Source organism: Leuresthes tenuis, unplaced genomic scaffold, assembly GCF_036924035.1.
Source record: "Leuresthes tenuis unplaced genomic scaffold, fLeuTen1.0.hap1 SCAF_8, whole genome shotgun sequence".
Lineage (NCBI taxonomy): Eukaryota > Metazoa > Chordata > Actinopteri > Atheriniformes > Atherinopsidae > Leuresthes > Leuresthes tenuis.
In genome coordinates, this window is record NW_027325362.1 from 30,690,535 (window position 1) to 30,707,589 (window position 17,055).

Here is a 17,055-nt window from a genome sequence, read left to right on the forward strand (position 1 = left end):
ATTTTTTTAAGTTTTTAATTCACCGTGCAATTTCTGGCCTCCCGATGTCCAGTGCATCTGGATACTTAATACCCATTCCTTTGCTGGATTTCACTACTAAATCCATTACCTCTTATTTGATCTATGATAATTAGGATCCTCTGATGTTAATTTGAGAACTTTTTGAACCCTTTACTGCTCTGAATCCTTTAAATAATATGGTCATTAGTTCTTCGCCCGTTACCATCTGGGATGGCATCTCGTAATGTTGTTGTTTCTATCTGAAACCTTGGCAATTTACTTTAGATTAGATAGTCTGGTTTTACCTGGCAGGGTTGAATATGCCACTACGCTTGTCGATAGGAAGAATTATATGTCAACTCTATTCTTTGTGGGGTGGGAGGGTTTTGAGGGAGGGCAGAAGGGCTATGAATGTGGTAGCTTCTCCGATTACCTTAGTTTTAGTTTTGACTTCATTAGACGTTTCGTTTTATTGTTTTTTACATTAACCACTGACACTTATTGTCTTATCACACTGTTGTGATTCTCAGGCGACCGCCTGCTACACCACCATATCTGTGTTTATTCCCTACCAGTTTAACTAACATTGCGCAGTATGATGTGTAGATTTCTAAGCTGGAAAACTAATTGTATTAACCATCCTACGAAACGCCGAAAAGTCCTTAACTTCAGCAGAAAGCACAATATTGACATTGTATATCTGCAGGAATCTCACCTAAATGATGCAGAACACTGTAAGCGGAGCAAACAGTGGCAAAATTAAATTTACTACTCCTTATTTACTTCTTAGAAAGGGATAAAAACAGCCAATATATCTTGGTTAGAGGCTTTCTGGCCAAAAAAACAATCACCATGCTCAACGTTTGTGAACCTAATCAAGATGAAGCTGGCTTCTTTGTTCATCTTTTTTTCAAAATAAATTGCTCCCCTGCCTAACTTTTATTGGAGGTGACTTTAATTTGGTATTAGACCCAAACATGGATAGATCCTCATTATCTTCTAAGCATTTATCCTCAGCAGCCAAGGTCCTTAAAAAAGAGTTAACAGATCTCAATCTGATCGATGTGTGGAGGGCGAAGCACACACATCTTCGTGAGTACTCTTTTTACTCACACATACACGACAGTTATTCCCGACTAGATATTTTTTTCATCCATGTTGGGATGAAGCACCTTGTTATGTCCTGTGATTATTTAGCTAAGATGCACTCAAATCACGCCCCTCTCCTACTTGACCTGAACAACCAGGACCAAAACAATAGACCCAAATGGTAAATGGTAAATGGACTTGTACTTGTATAGCGCTTTTCTAGTCTAGCTGACCACTCAAAGCGCTTCACTACATGCCACATTCACCCCTCTCACACACATTCATACAGCACGTCTTAGGACATAACTACGTGCTTTCTAATCATTTCTAATCATTCACACACATTCATACCCCCCAATGACCCAAGGACGCTTCGACATGTATCCTGGGGAAGCCAGAGTCGAACCACCGACCTTCCGATTGGTGGGCGACTGCTCTTCCTCCTGAGCTACAGCCGGAGGTTCCCTACCCATTTGGTCAATGAGACTTTTGTCAAACTAATTAACGTACAGATTGATTTTTTTTTCTTTTTTCTTACAGCGAATAAAGGCTCGGCCTCCCCAGCCACAATCTGGGAATCCATGATGGTTTACATCAGGGGTTCCACAATTAGCTACTCCTCATTGAAAAATAAACAATATCAAGCCCAAATTGTGTTCCTGGAGACTGACATTGAAGCCCTTGAAATTGAACACAAATTGAAACACAACCCCTTGAAATTGAAATACAACACGTGAGGTAGAAAATGCAATGACTAGGCTGAAACAGCGCTCTTATGAGGCGATCAAACTATTTTGACAGGTGACCTTTGACATACATCCGGTTGCTCACATCTGGTCAGGTGACCATTGACATCTAAGGAAGGGGTAGGTTATGGGTAGGGTTAAGGGTGATTACCGACGTCTTTGGTTGGTTATCCCCATAATTATGCTGTCAAAACACTCGTCAATGTAATCCTTTAGGCTGTCCAGATTTTCTTAGCTGTGCTCCAATGTGCTCAAGATAAGGCACTTTTTTTTCTGAAAATATTTTTATTTAAACTATAAGGTAAAGCTAGTGAAGTTATTTACTTGCTGAATTGTTTGCTAGATTATAAGTGCTAGGTTATAACACTTTTTATTGCAACGCTTTCTGTTTATTACTGTCACAGCCAGTGTGTCACATATAGCCACAGCAGGATAACTGGCATCATGCAGCTGTAAAGTAGTTCCATGAGCATAAAAAAAGTGATGATAAACTGATGTAAGTCAGTATGAACATACATATGTCACTATGTTGAGTTGCACTGGGAATGAGAATGTGTTGATATGCTCCCTTTTTGGGATAAATCAGCCTACAATATGTGACAGAGGGCTGATGGTTGTGTTATGGTTAGCACTGATGCCTCACAGCAGTTGTAGCTGGGACTTATTTTTTTGGAGTTTGTATGCTCTCCCTGTGCATGTTCTCTGTGAAAGTCAGGTCCATTGTGTGAAAATGAGCATGTTAGGTTCAATGGTTATCCTAAATTGACCCTAGGAGTGAGTGTGAGTATGCATGGTTGTCTGTCTGGTTTGTCTCTTGTGTCGTCCATGTGAAAAACAGTCCACCTGTCTGGGGTGTACCCTGCTAATCGCTAAATATCTGCTTGGATAGGCCCTACCTGTCCCACCACCCAGATAGGATAAAGTGAGTGGAAATGAATTGAAAATAAATTACTGAAATTATGTTACATCTTCTTCAACACTAATATATGTGTCCTTATACTTTTTGCAGTGTTATAGACACTTCCTTTGCCTCCATGTCTTCACACTTGGCTCCTAAATAGTACGGCTGGAGCCAACACAGACAAGTAAGGAAGAACATTTCATGAAAAAAAAATATATAAATGAATGCCAATGAAATGTTACATAGGGGAGTTGTATGGCACTCCTATTGTGACGACTCCACCCTTTCTTCTGGTCGTCCTTTGTTTTGTTTTTTTTGTTATAGGCTCATTTCAGGTAGATGGGTGGAGCTGAGGACCCGATGACATACACCTGGGCAGTCTGGGCCCAGGTTATTTAGCTGGCTCCTCATTCACGATTTCTCTCTCTCTCTCTCCGACCATTTTTGGCTTGTTTGAGTCTGTGTTTCTTTGTTTTATCATAACCACACCTCACTTACGTACAACCCTGCATACATTACTGAGTTTACAGATTACAGACTCTTTATTATGTTGTTTTGGGTTGTGCTTATAAAGAAATTTTTAGTTTAAAGTTACTTAAGAAGTGTGTGTTCTCCCTTTTTGTCATGGCTCATGTGCCTGGTCATGACACTATATAGACTTACACTTGTGCTATCATCTGTGTAGATAACCTTAAAACTTCACTGGCACTGCACTCTTTTTGCTTTTTGTTTTAGTTGCGTTAAATCTTCCTTTTATCTCCCCTCACCATCGTCTCCCCATCTCTGCGCTAAGCTTGAGCTTTGGGGGACAAAAACAGAAAAAAGAGAAATTGAGGAGAGTGAGAGAGGGAGATCGGATTCCCATTCCACATTGGATCACTGAAGTTGAGTCTGAAACCACAGAATGCACTGGCACTGGAAAAAAAGACTGGATTCAATAAATATGTGGACTAAATTCTCCTATTCAGACCCTGCAGTATTGAATTCCTTATTTAGGTCATTAAGACTGGCCAAAATTGATACAGTGTGCAGCTCAAATCTATAGCTCCATTTTTTTCTTTTCCTCTCTGTCTTTGCCATTCTAAATAAAAAAAAGATGAGAGGGAAGCCAATGTGTGGGAGTGCAAGAACAGCAGCATGAGAGAGAGCAGCCGAAAGAAAAAGGAGAGTGGGGTGATTATTTCCCCCTTTCCATACAAGATGGAATACTTGTGAAAAGAGAGGGTAGAAATGAGAAAGGACGCATGAAAAGCAGAGTATTTGTGCCCATAAACATGGACAAGCACAAGTGAGGTGATATTTTATTTATTTATTTATTTTTTTACATTTTTCATAGAGTTTCAGTGAGGTCTGCTCAAGACAATGCTCCCCTGCCTCATAATTTAACTTGATCTTAATTGGCCATTAGACTGAAAAATAGCCTCTAACTCATCTCCGCTCCTCTTCTCTTCTTTTCAGCAGCTTCAGAGCTGATTAGACCTTGATTTACTAATGAACACAAAGAAACGATTAGCTGCAGAACAGAGGCACTATCAGACATGCCTAACTGTGTCAGGAATAGGAAAATACCAGCTTAGGCCTCAATACGTGTGATTGTAGTTGAAAATATTCTAGTTTAAAGTATCGAAAGACCAAAAATAACACTGACCAAACACATGCTTTTCTGTGTTTTGTATTAAGATAAACTAGTCCCCACATCTAATAGAAACATATCAGAGTACTTGTTCTACTTAGTTTTAGGTTTCTTGACATTGTTCATTATCAACTGAGGCCAAGTCATTCCAAACTTACATTGACCCGCTGTTTTTACTTGCTCTATTTTGTAGTCCTTATCTTATATAGCTGCAGATGACTATGCTTCATGCCTGTTCTATCTTTTTGTGTTTGTTTAACTTTTTCCCCCAAAAAAACTCACACTGTGCTCTTATGATAAATAAGACATTGCCCACAATGAGAGAAACACAATCAGTGCTTGTGCTGGCTAGAATTGAGAAAGACAAGGATAATTACTTACTAAATAGGCAATCAACGAGGTGGCACCCACACAATCAAGGCAGCCTGTGTATATTTTGGAGCTTCCACAAAGCTGCCGGCCAACAGCTTCACAATATAAAGGACAGAGAAATAACGTGGGCAAGTGGCAATCCAACTGGGTTAATAATGTCACAACTTGGGTTGGGTCATTTAGGAATGTATTTAAAAGGGAAATCGCTTGTCCAATGTAAAGTGAAAGGAGACAGTCCTGTGTGATGAGGAATAGAACAATCATTCTTGGGCAGACAAAACATGCAACTCAAGTACTATCAAATGTTAAACTATTTATTCCTAATTACTGAATAATGCAATGGAACAAAACTTAAAATTGACATATGTACTTCTTTAACACTTTGACACAATTGTCTGATGTCTTATTGAGATGTATGAGACAGGCTTTGATTAAAGTACCTGCTGGTTTAAGCAGAGTGGCATTTCTCTGACTCCTGTTTTAACACCTCTAAGAGAATAGTCTTTTTGGAGAGACAGAGAGTGATCAGAAAAATCTCTGACAGAACCAAACAACTATCAGTCACTATCAGTTTGAACTGGAGTCATACCCTAAACAAGAGGAAGCTCCCATAGAGGTTTAACCATCAACACTTCAACAGGATCTCTGTAAAAGATTGGTTTATGTATATTTCTGAATTACAGATTTGTTGAGTTTATACATGAGTTTATATCATCTTGATATAAACTCATGTATAAACTCAACAAATCTGTTGTGTAATTCAGAACAATAAACACAAACATAATGAAGCTTTGGCTCCAGTTGTACCAAAAATACTCAAGCTCTACATATAGATATAGATAGTTACTCTATTGATTGGAAGAAGAATTCAGCATTGTAGTGTCGTTAGTTAGAAACTGATACGAGTAAACTATGCATTCTCATCAACAGTAAAGCCAGAGATGTAGACAGTGCAACTTGTACTACTGCAAGTCTACTGTTTATTACTGCATTTAAACATTTTGTAAATAGAAACATGATTAAATCGTTTTTAATTGGAGACCTACATCTTTATCAGAAACATGCCGATAATGTCATGTTAACACATCAAGAGCAGTACACAGCGTTTCACGTAGCAATGAGAGAGATGAGCGGACCGGTGTGCCAAAAAAACACGTTATCCACACAGCTGTAGGTTGTCTGAATGACAGAAGGTAACCATTCAGCTAGAAAACATTCACTTAATAAAATGATGAATGGTGTACCAGTAATGTTAATCTTTCAAAAAGTAACAGCAATAACTCCTCAGAAGTCAGTGTACGTCATCTTCATTACCTTAGCTGTTAGCTAAATGGAAAAAAACCCCAAAAAACTAAGAATTCACAAATTATTTCTGAAATAGTTCAATTTGCCTCATCTGAGGTCCAGGCACGAAGAGTTGGAACTGATCCCTCTCTCTTAAAGTCCTGCGTTGAACTCGGATGAAAAGTGATTGCTGCACATACAGTGTTTTGTTAACTCCTCCTGAAACATTACCCTCAAATATAATTAATCCACTAGGCTCTCATATCCTCTGAGGCAGAGGGTAGATGTCAGATGCATGCTCCTTATTACAGCTGACTTTTAGAACATTTCCATGTGAAGCTGGTTTCATCGTTTAGCAGGCTGGATACAAGTTCAGAGGTCAAGGTTTAACATAAGAGGCGGAGGGAACTAGACAAGTGACTAAATTTGAAGTTAAAACTAGAATGGCTCATTGAATAAGGAAGGAGTTTCACTTGGTGGTGACACCCAAATGGCTATTGCTCATCAGGCAGATTAGGGTGTGTGCATGTGTGCGCATGTGTGTATGTGTGAGGAACAGAGAGTGTGGACATGTGTGTGTGTGTTTGAGAGATGGGCACCCCTGCCCAAATATATGATCTTAAGGACAGATAAAAAATCTTTTTTCCATGATGACCAAGGACAACACCACCCTGCCATGGACCGGCTCCATCACCACCGGGATTTCGGCACTAACCGAGTCCCGCTGGCACCACCAGGGAGCCAAGCCCAAGACATCGGCACCCCCCGCCTCCTGCCTTCGTCCCGCAGAGTCAAAGTGCTTCATCCAGGACCGGGAGGATGGAGTGGAGGCTCCAGTGAGCTCAACTCCACTCAAGCCGAGGGAACCCTGGTCAGTGCTGCACAGGGGCGCGGGGACTCGTCCTTTTCCTCCCCCTCCGCGTCCGGATCTGCCACTGGATAACAGGTTTGACATCCTAAGCCTGCAGGATTTCCCTCCCGTGGGTGCTTTGTCCAACTCGCCCGCGGACCTGTCCACCCAACTGGTCGTGGCTCTCACCAGTCCAGGAGCCGGGGTCCACTCGTCCAGCCTGACCCCCCCCACTCCATCTCTGCCAGGAGAAATCGCAAGCCAACGCCACCAACCTCAACCTCAGGCTCCATCCCGCCGCGCCTCCAGGCAGCCAACGGAATGGCGCACCCCATCTGTGCTGGTTGTCAGGACCTCCATGGTCAGGCACGTGGCACTGCACGGCGGCCGGACCTTCTGCTACCCTGGAGCCCGGGTCAAGGAGGTCAGATCCTCTGCCCTCAAGCTGTGTGCACAGCACAGTTTGGCCTCCACGCTGATCCTGGAGGCCAGTATTAATGAGATCAAAAATCAGCAGTCGGAGGTCCTCAAACAGGATTTCATCTCCCTCGTGGATTGCCTACTGGACACGGGGAAACGACTGATTATCTCCGGCCCGCTTCCCCCACCCTGCTACGATGACGTCACCATCAGCCGCCTTCGTCAGCTGCACCTGTGGCTGAAGGGATATTGTCTGAATAAAAGAATCCCTTTTGTTGACAACTTTGCTGCTTTCTTTAAACAGGCCATACTATTTTAAACAGAGTTTCGGTGCAATCTGTTGGTTTCCTTAGCTAGGATATTGTTTTTTGAATTGGCTCTATATGAATGAATTGGATTATGATTACAATGAATTGAATTCCAATTGGCTTGAATTGGGGTATATTATTTAAGTGCCTTGAGATGAAAATTGTTGTAATTTGGTGCTTTATAAATAAAATTGAATTGAATTGAAAGCAACCAAGCGAACATGTCAGCATTTGTAAGTTCTTCAGTAGAGTAGAACTCGGAAGAACAACAGATAAAGGAGGAGGCTATGGCAAAATAGATTGGTCGTACAGGATTACCAGTTACTACAGTCGAGGATGAGGACTTTGTTCTTATGATGGAGGCTGCAGACGGAAAGCTGACTGTTCCAAGGAAAAGTGAAACAGGAGCTTTATGTTCAGACTTCTTATTTTCATTTTGCAAATGCTAAAATACAATGGTTGCACTATGCACTTGCTATGACAGCCTTTTGATTGTAATATATGAAGACTTTTTCTCTATTTAGTTTCAATATATGAAATCTTTCAAATAAAATATATAGTATATGGTATAGATGTGGAAATTCACTGGTGAATGAATGTCAGTAGTTGGGAAATATATTGTATATAATTCATATTGCATTTAGGCACACACTAGTGTGTAAAAGGACATTTTTAACTGAATTTATAAAAACATATTTTACATTTCATCTCCTCTTATCAGGGAGGGTGGCGCCCCAGCGCCCCCTATTGGCCGGCCGCCACTGGAGGAATATATGCCAATGAGCATTGTACATTTGAACATTTATATCATTCCATAACAGATTGATAGCGTTTTTATTTAATCTTCAGAAATACGAGTTAAACTGAAATGATTATAGATTAAGTCAATAAAAAAATTGATGATTTTTAGTTGACTAAAACTAAAATAATTTAGATGACTAGATTATGACTAAAACTAAAATGGCATTTTCGTCATACGACTATGACTAAAACTAAATCAAAATTTGCTGTCAAAATTTACACTGGATGATCGGAATGCTCTGCTCTCTTCAAAGCAGGGCACTGTGACAGTGATTGGAAGTTTTTAACCTTGAACCTGTTGAACATTGGATTCCCTTCATCTGGAGCACAGTTCAACTGACATTTTCACCCTGTGGAATATGTTTACTTTTTAAAGAGAAATTAGAAATGTATTGTTTGATGGCTTCCCCTTTAGTTGTGAAATGTAACAAAAAAAGACAAAAAAATATGTTCTAGTTTATCTTTAATACAGTTTACCTATTCTAGGATTTAAATGTGACGTGTGAAATCAGTAATTGATATATTACAGTGAATTTTTACAAAGACAGCAAACTTCCTAAACTTTGACATGAAATTTTCTGAAACTTATCAAATAATTTAATTGGAATACTTCCTTACACGTCTGAAATTGAACTGAGGAAGCTGACTGAGGACTTATCTGTGTGGCAGAGATGATAATGATGGGATTCTAACGTACTTTTCAACCTCTTATAAATAACATGTTGTAATGTTGTGTATTTCCCGTTAGTCCCTGATAGAGGACTAATTTAAATGTCTGAAACATGTAAACATATCTTATTAGTTTTATTATAGATACCATCTCAATGCCCTCTGTTTTACAGCTTACAGAAAACATAGGGAGAAATTATAATGCTTGTATTTTTATTTATACCTCACGTGGGCAACTTAAAAAACAGAACTAAGCAAATCAAATGTAGACAAGAGAGCTAATCATGTATTGCTCATCAACAGCATTCATCATTGTGGTTTTTTTTCTCTGATTCCTCTCCAGTGGTAAAATCCGTTTTGTTCTGCCCAATTTTTTTTCTCACCTCCTCCTGCAGTTGCCTTGGGTCTCTTTTTTTTAAATTTCTTTTTTTACTAAATTAATTTCAATAACAACGTGAATATATAAATATAAATTTAAATATATTTTAATATATATATTTTAATGTATACATATAAACCTAATAGGTAGAATTATTTATGGTTTAGTTGTAATTCTTTGCTGATTTATTTTGACATTTGTGACTGGTTTGACATTTGTGTTGGTGTTGTCGCGACAAAATTTTGGATACACTGTGTGCAAATTTGTGACTTAGTTACTGTATGAGGCATTATTAACAACTTATATGTAAACTGTCTTCAATTTTTGCAACATAAAAACATTTCTGTTCAATCAACATTCAAAGCATCCAAAGGAACGTAAGAAATCTGGTATGAATTATGAATGATTTTAATTCAGCATGTAAAAATTCCATCTTATCAACTACATATAATGCTTTATTACTTTGACTAAAATACAATTTGTCTGAAAAGTTTGCTTATTATCAGTATATAAATGTCATGGCCAGAGAGGCCATTATATATCAAAACTTCCCAAGGACAAGAGGGGAGACAAAGAGAGCTGTGTTTTAAAGAGGAATGTTGTCTCCACTCTGATCGTTATCTTTACGCTACCCAAATAAGTCGACTCAGGAGATATACCAGGTCTCGGCACATGAAAGCAAGTAGAAGATTGTATGTATGTGTGTGTGTGTCACCAAATAAAAGGAAACCGAGGCAACCACTCGTTGGAGAACTCTTGTGAAGCTGCAGAGAGAAGGTTTGTGTTTTTCTCCCCTTGCAAGTAAAATACAGGGGCCTTTGAGTGATTTCTTGGTTTCATGCCTGTGAGTGAATTTTTCTAACACAAATCTATCAAATACAGACTCAGTTTCTGCCTTACACAGATAGTTAAGTTCATATGATATAATGACAGCATCTAAATTGAAAGCATATTTGCATACTGTATTATACAATATTACAAACAATTATAAATTGGCATCTGACCAGAAAAGAGAGGCTCTTCAGGATGGACAACAGTTCCAGTAAAAGTAGATGTACTTCGTTACCCTACTTAAGTAGTTTTTTTGAGGATTTGTACTTTACTTGAGTTTCTTTTTAAATCAGGACTTTTAAAGAAGTATCGATTATCTGGAATGCGCGGGTCCGAGAGGACGAGAAGAACAACGAAATGTACGAAACGTACGGTACTCTCGCGAAGATTAAGGTAAAGGGCGGGATGCGCAGGGCAGCGGAGATCAGCAGCACTGTTTGGAAGCCACAGAGCATGTTGACGACGAGGGAGACACAGAAACGCTACAGTTTCGGTAGAAGACGACTGTCACGCGTGGTCATACCTGGCAACAATGTTTGGGATGGGAAAATATCCCAAAACGTACCGAATGAAGTGCCTCTTGTGCCTTCCAAAGTGCCACGAGCTAAAGGCATTTAAAAACTCTCCATCCAACCTTAAGAAACCTTAAGGTACGTGAATTAAGTAAAGGATAATGCCCAACAAGGTGTCCATGATCAGAAATTAATGGACGACGCGGAGGCGTGAACCATCTGATGCGAAGCAAGGGCATTAAATCTTGGAGGGCATTATCCCAAATAATTAAATGCTACATTTCCATTAATTGTAAAATTTGAAAAAAATATAGGCATGACCATCATCGTGACATTTGATGGATGGAGATTTAAAGTTTGTGGCTCGCTACGACCACTGCTTGGGACATTGGGAGATAACAAAATGTTTCTCCATGCAGGATGTGCTGCTCTCACAACGATGCCCCGTCACCGACATGAGTTTCCAGCCCGGCATCAGAGAGACCACCGACAGCTGTACACTGGAGGCTGTGGTTGATGTGAACCCGCAACAGACCCACCACAGAAAGAAACAATAATAAACAAACTTAGGCTATATCAATGAGGACAGAAGAGGGGTTCTACATTATTATTAGAATGTATCTATTGTACAGACCTCTTCACTGATTTTTTTCTTTCAGCATGTTCCCCAGGTAGTGGATACCCATCGGTTCCCTGGAATACCACACATCAGATGCCATGGTGATGGAGCACTTTGGGTGAAGATAAAACGATTTTGCATCTGGTGGACACTTGGACATGTACTTTTAAAACTTTTTACTGGACACAGAGGATCCCCGGGCCTGGTGAACATGAATCCTCTTAGGTTTTCCTTGTGTGGGTCTCCTTTGCCATGGTTACCAACTAGCGTTTGAGCCAGCACAATAATTTACTGTCATCAGGCAATTTGACCGGAATGTCTTTCCTTGGTGTCCATTATCACTTTTTAACCTACACCCTCCAGCCAATCAGAATCGAGTATTCACCCAGACTAGAGGGCTGCATTGGGATTGGGTCCCGCCAACTCAAATCTCGCGGGAGTGGGCAATATGAACTTTGCTGAGGGCAGGCGGCTAAAGAAAAACACTGCGGGATCGGGATGCAGTGTTGCCAGGTCACGTGTACGATAATTATCGTATTTGTATGATAATATTGCCCTGTGTACGATGTATGCAGTACAGTTGTGACAGTTGCGACAGGCCTTTCCCAAAAAAGGCCACATGTATGATAATTTGACCATTCTGTGAATGTGTGGTTGTAATCGATTGTAATCAGCCTGTCTGTTGGATTTTTTTGTGAACTCTGAAGGCATTTCCATTTCCATGTGAAATGTTTCAAGCCAATCGTGCTTTTCTATGTGAGCTATGAGTGACGTGCATGCGTTTGCCTCAGAAGTTCCAAACAGTAGGTGGCCTTCAGGCCTCATTATTTGGCTCGTTAGTTCCCACTCGTCATTGTTTACGGAAGACATTTAGCCTAACGCAACTGCTGATGCAAAGCCGTGAGTTCTTGTTAGATGCTATTCAACTCAAGAGTGACTAGAGCGCATCTATAGACTTGTTATTTTGGTTATGACGGGTGTACGATAATTTCCCTCAAAATACGATCATTTTATGTCTCTGGTACAATAATACTACATTTCCCACCTGGCAACACTGTCGGGTTGTAGCCTAGCGACAGGATGTCAATAAATGATGTGGAAAGTAAGCTCAAAGAAGGCCTTTACAGCACAAAGACAGAGCAAGGCAAGTCTGACATTTGGAGAAGTTTCTCAATAATCCATGAATCTCTTTATTAATAGCCTATAAATTACGTGTCTTCTCCTGCAGGACGGGAGAAGACACAAAATCAGTGCATTGCTATTACTGTGCGGGCATAAATTCTCAAAGTTTTCCGGGTGTGGGCGGGAGTGGACATACACATTGTGGGAGCGGGCGGGAGTGTAACACACACATTGCGGGCAGTAATGGTCAGAAATTCGGCAGGAGCGGGATGACGAAAACAGTCCCGCGCAGGCCTCTAACCCAGACCATGGTATAAGTAACGTTAATTGCTGCCAATGTCATATCATGTGCCAGGAGGGGTATAAAATCCGTGTAAATCAGGGTATCTTTTGTTCTTTCCATTTTCAATTGCCAATCAAAAATCAAATAATGTAATATTGACTGGTTATTTTGTTTTTCATTATAACACCAAAAAGTGAACGTCTTGCTAGAGTGGAGAGTCTGGAGCGAGAAGGGGAAAAGCATGCTCCGGGAGCAAAGGGTGAAGAAAAATGTGCACTCTTCTCGTGGATCTGAGGGAGGAAAAACCTCATAAATGAAGAGCTGAAAGACAGGCTTGAACGCTAGTCGGGTAAAATGGAAATATTAATTTGAATATTTTATATAAGTTGTTTAAATAAAGATCTGAATACACCTGATCTTTTCTGGGTTCTTTTTGTTTTATCTATGTATGTCTGTCTGTCTGACGTTTGACAAACACAGCTCGTGAAGTAGCTTTACAACTGAGTGATTTATAATCACTTTTATTGTGTAGAAACACCATTCCTCCATAGATGTAATGTAGGAGCGAGTGGTACTGTACCAAGATGATCGCCCTTCTAGTGAGTGGCAGCAGTCAATGCCGTGTCTATGTATATATGTCCAGGGTGGTGTAAAAAGAGAGTGGTGACACTCCGTTGACTTCTATAGAAAGAAAGGAATGCGTAATAATAATAATAATCAGCTTGCAAGGCACTAATCTCTACAGTCAGCCTTGAGGGCAGCTGAAGGCACTCTTTAAAGTAGCTAACAGAATACTAAAAAAGTGTCTTTTGTATCAACAATCTAGCTAAACTAACGTTAGCAGTAACTTGCAATTACACATTTCAAGCAGCTCAACTACCATCCATCCATCCATCCATCATCTGCCGCTTATCCGGGGGTCGGGTCGCGGGGGCAGCAGCTTGAGCAGAGAAACCCAGACGTCTCTGTCCCCGGCCACTTCCTCCAGCTCTTCCGGGGGGACCCCGAGGCGTTCCCAGGCCAGCCGAGAGACATAGTCTCTCCAACGTGTCCTGGGTCTCAACTACCAGTTTATTTTAAAAAAAATACTGTGTAGTCATCGCACTCGATGGGTGCCGGTGAGCTCATTGATTGTGCTGTAGCTCGCGATATGATTGGTTGTTGTTGGGTGCTTGTGCAGCCTCCCAGGCTAAGCAGCCTTACCAAACTTCCGGGTCACGTAAACCCGACCAATTAAATAGTAAAATCAAATTCTCGCGGGGGCAGCAGCTTTAACAGAGAAACCCAGATATCCCTGTCCCCGGCCACTTCCTCCAGCTCTTCCAGGGGGACCCCAAGGCGTTCCCAGGCCAGCTGAGAGACATAGTCTCCTGTGTCCTGGGTCTTCCCCGGGGTCCCCTCCCAGTGGGTCGTGCCCGGAACACCTCACCAGGGAGGCGTCCAGGGGGCATCCTAACCAGAAGCTCGAGCCACCTCATTCAATTCAATTTCAATTCGATTTTATTTATATAGCGCCAGATTACAACAATTGTCATCTCAAGGCACTTAAGTAATATAGTCCAATTCAAGCCAATTGGAATTAAATTCATTGTAATCATAATCCAATTAATTCATATAGAGCCAATTCAAAATATAATATCCTAGCTAAGGAAACCAACAGATTGCACCGAAACTTACCGAAATTAAACAGGGGGAAAAAGAGAGGAAAGTGAGGAAAGGTGTGACAAATGAGGTCCCCCAGCAGTCTAAGCCTATAGCAGCTTAACTATGGGATGTTTCAGGATTACCTGAGCCATCCCTAACTATAAGCTTTATCAAAAAGGAAAGTTTTAAGCCTAATCTTAAAAGTGGAAAGGGTGTCTGCTTCCCGGACATTTACTGGCAGCTTATTTCACAAGAGAGGGGCCTGATAACTGAAGGCTCTACCTCCCATTCTACTCTTAGAAACTCTGGGAACAAGTAAACAAGTAAAAAAGTTTGGGAGTGAAGTGCTCTGTTAGGAAAATATCTTACAATGAGATCTTTAAGATATGATGGAGCTTGGTCATTAAGCGCTTTATATGTGCGGAGAAGAATCTTAAATTCTATTCTGAATTTAACAGGAAGCCAATGAAGAGAAGCTAAAACTGGAGAAACATGATCTCTCCTGTTAGTTCTCATCAGAACTCTGGCTGCAGCATTTTGGATCAGCTGGAGGCTTTACAGAGAATATGTGGGACAGCACAATAATAAGGAATTACAGTAGTCCAATCTTGAAGTAACAAATGCATGAACTAGTTTCTCTGCATCACCCTGAGACAGGATGTTCCTGATTTTAGCAATATTACAAAGGTGAAAGTAGGCAGTCCTAGAAACCAGTTTTATATGTGCATCAAATGATACATTCTGGTCAAAAATAACTCCAAGGTTCCTCACTGTAGAACTAGAAGCCAAGGAAATACCATCTAGAGCAACTATATAACTAGATAATTTCTCCCTGAAGCGCTCAGGTCTAAAGATAACAACTTCAGTTTTGTCTGAATTTAAAAGCAGACAGTTCTGAGTCAACCAGGTCTTTATGTCTTTAAGACAGGCTTGTAGTCTGACCAACCTATTGGTTTCATAGATAAGTACAGCTGAGTATCATCAGCATAACGTTATCTATTGGAAGCATGTACAAAGTAAAAATAATTGGTCCAAGCACAGAACCCTGAGGAACTCCATGACTTACTCAAATGTGTGAGGAAGATTCTTCATTTTCAAGAACAAACTGGAATCTATCAGATGAATATGACTTATACCAGCCTAATGCAGTTCCTTTAATCCCAATAACATGTTCAAGTCTCTGTAACAGAATGCTGTGATCGATCGTATCAAATGCAGCACTGAGATCCAACAGGACAAGCACAGAAACAAGTCTGCTATCAGAGGCTAAGAGGAGATCATTGGTAACTTTCACCAGTGCTGTTTCTGTGCTATGATGCACTCTGAATCCTGACTGAAACTCTTCAAACAGATAATTTCTATGTAAATGATCACAACGTTGAACTGCAACTATTTTTCCAAGAACTTTAGACAAAAAAGGGAGATTGGATATAGGTCGATAATTAGCCAACACTTCTGAATCAAGTTTTGTGGTATTTTAAGTAAAGGTTTAATTACAGCAACCTTAAAAGTCTGAGGTACATATCCAGTCAACAAAGACCGATTGATCAAATCCAAAATGGAAGTGTCAATTAAGGGGAAAACCTCCTTGAACAGTCTGGTTGGGATTGGGTCTAAAATACAAGTTGATGATAGCTAACTATGGGATGTTTCAGGATTACCTGAGCCATCCCTAACTATAAACTAGCTTATATATGGTGCTTATCGGTGTGCCTGAAAGCCGTCCGGCATAACCACTGGACATCACAATCACCACATTTTTCATGGAGCCTTTTGCCCCTGCATGCTCTGCAATGCAGCGTGCAGCTCCTGTGGGGTCAGTGGCCTGTTGAGCTGCGAGTTGACCTCCTCAGACAGCTGAGGAAGTCCACCACAGACCTCTTCCATCAGTACGTCATTCTCCATGTATTCACTCTCGAACAGTGCAATAAAAAACTCGACAGCCCTTTTTCTTATGAGGCCCAGCTGTGTCAGCTCCTGTCCTGTCTCAGAGAGCAGAGAGTGTATTTGTCTCCTCTGCCCTCGTCACTTCTCCAGTGCAAAGAAATAGCTCAATGGAGCATCCATCTCCTTGATGTCTTGGACCCGGGACCGGACCAGTGCACCCTGTACTTTGGTGTCCAGCAGGTCGGCAAAAGCCATCTTTTTTGTCCTGAGGATGTTAATATATCCTCGATCTCCTGTGGACTCGCTCTCACACTCGAGATCCACAATATCAGTCTCCAGATTTTTGATAGATCTGTGAATGTCACGTGTGACATTGAGCGTGTGCTGTTGACATAAAAGTTTAATCTGAACCTTTCCATGGTCCCACCACTGCCTCAGACTGACAAACTCGCGTTTATTCTGTCTAAAATCATTCCAGAAAAAGCTTAAAACCTCCCTGAAAGATTTATCAACAGTTAAAACAGAGTTGAAATGCCAATATGCGCTTTTGGGTAAAATATTTCTAATAAAAGCGCTACATAAAACCAGAGAGTGATCAGTAAAACCAACCAGTAAAATCTTATACATTTTAACGACACTGACACTGTGCTTAAAATCATAAAAGCGATCAAGTCTGGCCGAGGAGATTCTGTTTTCACTAACGTG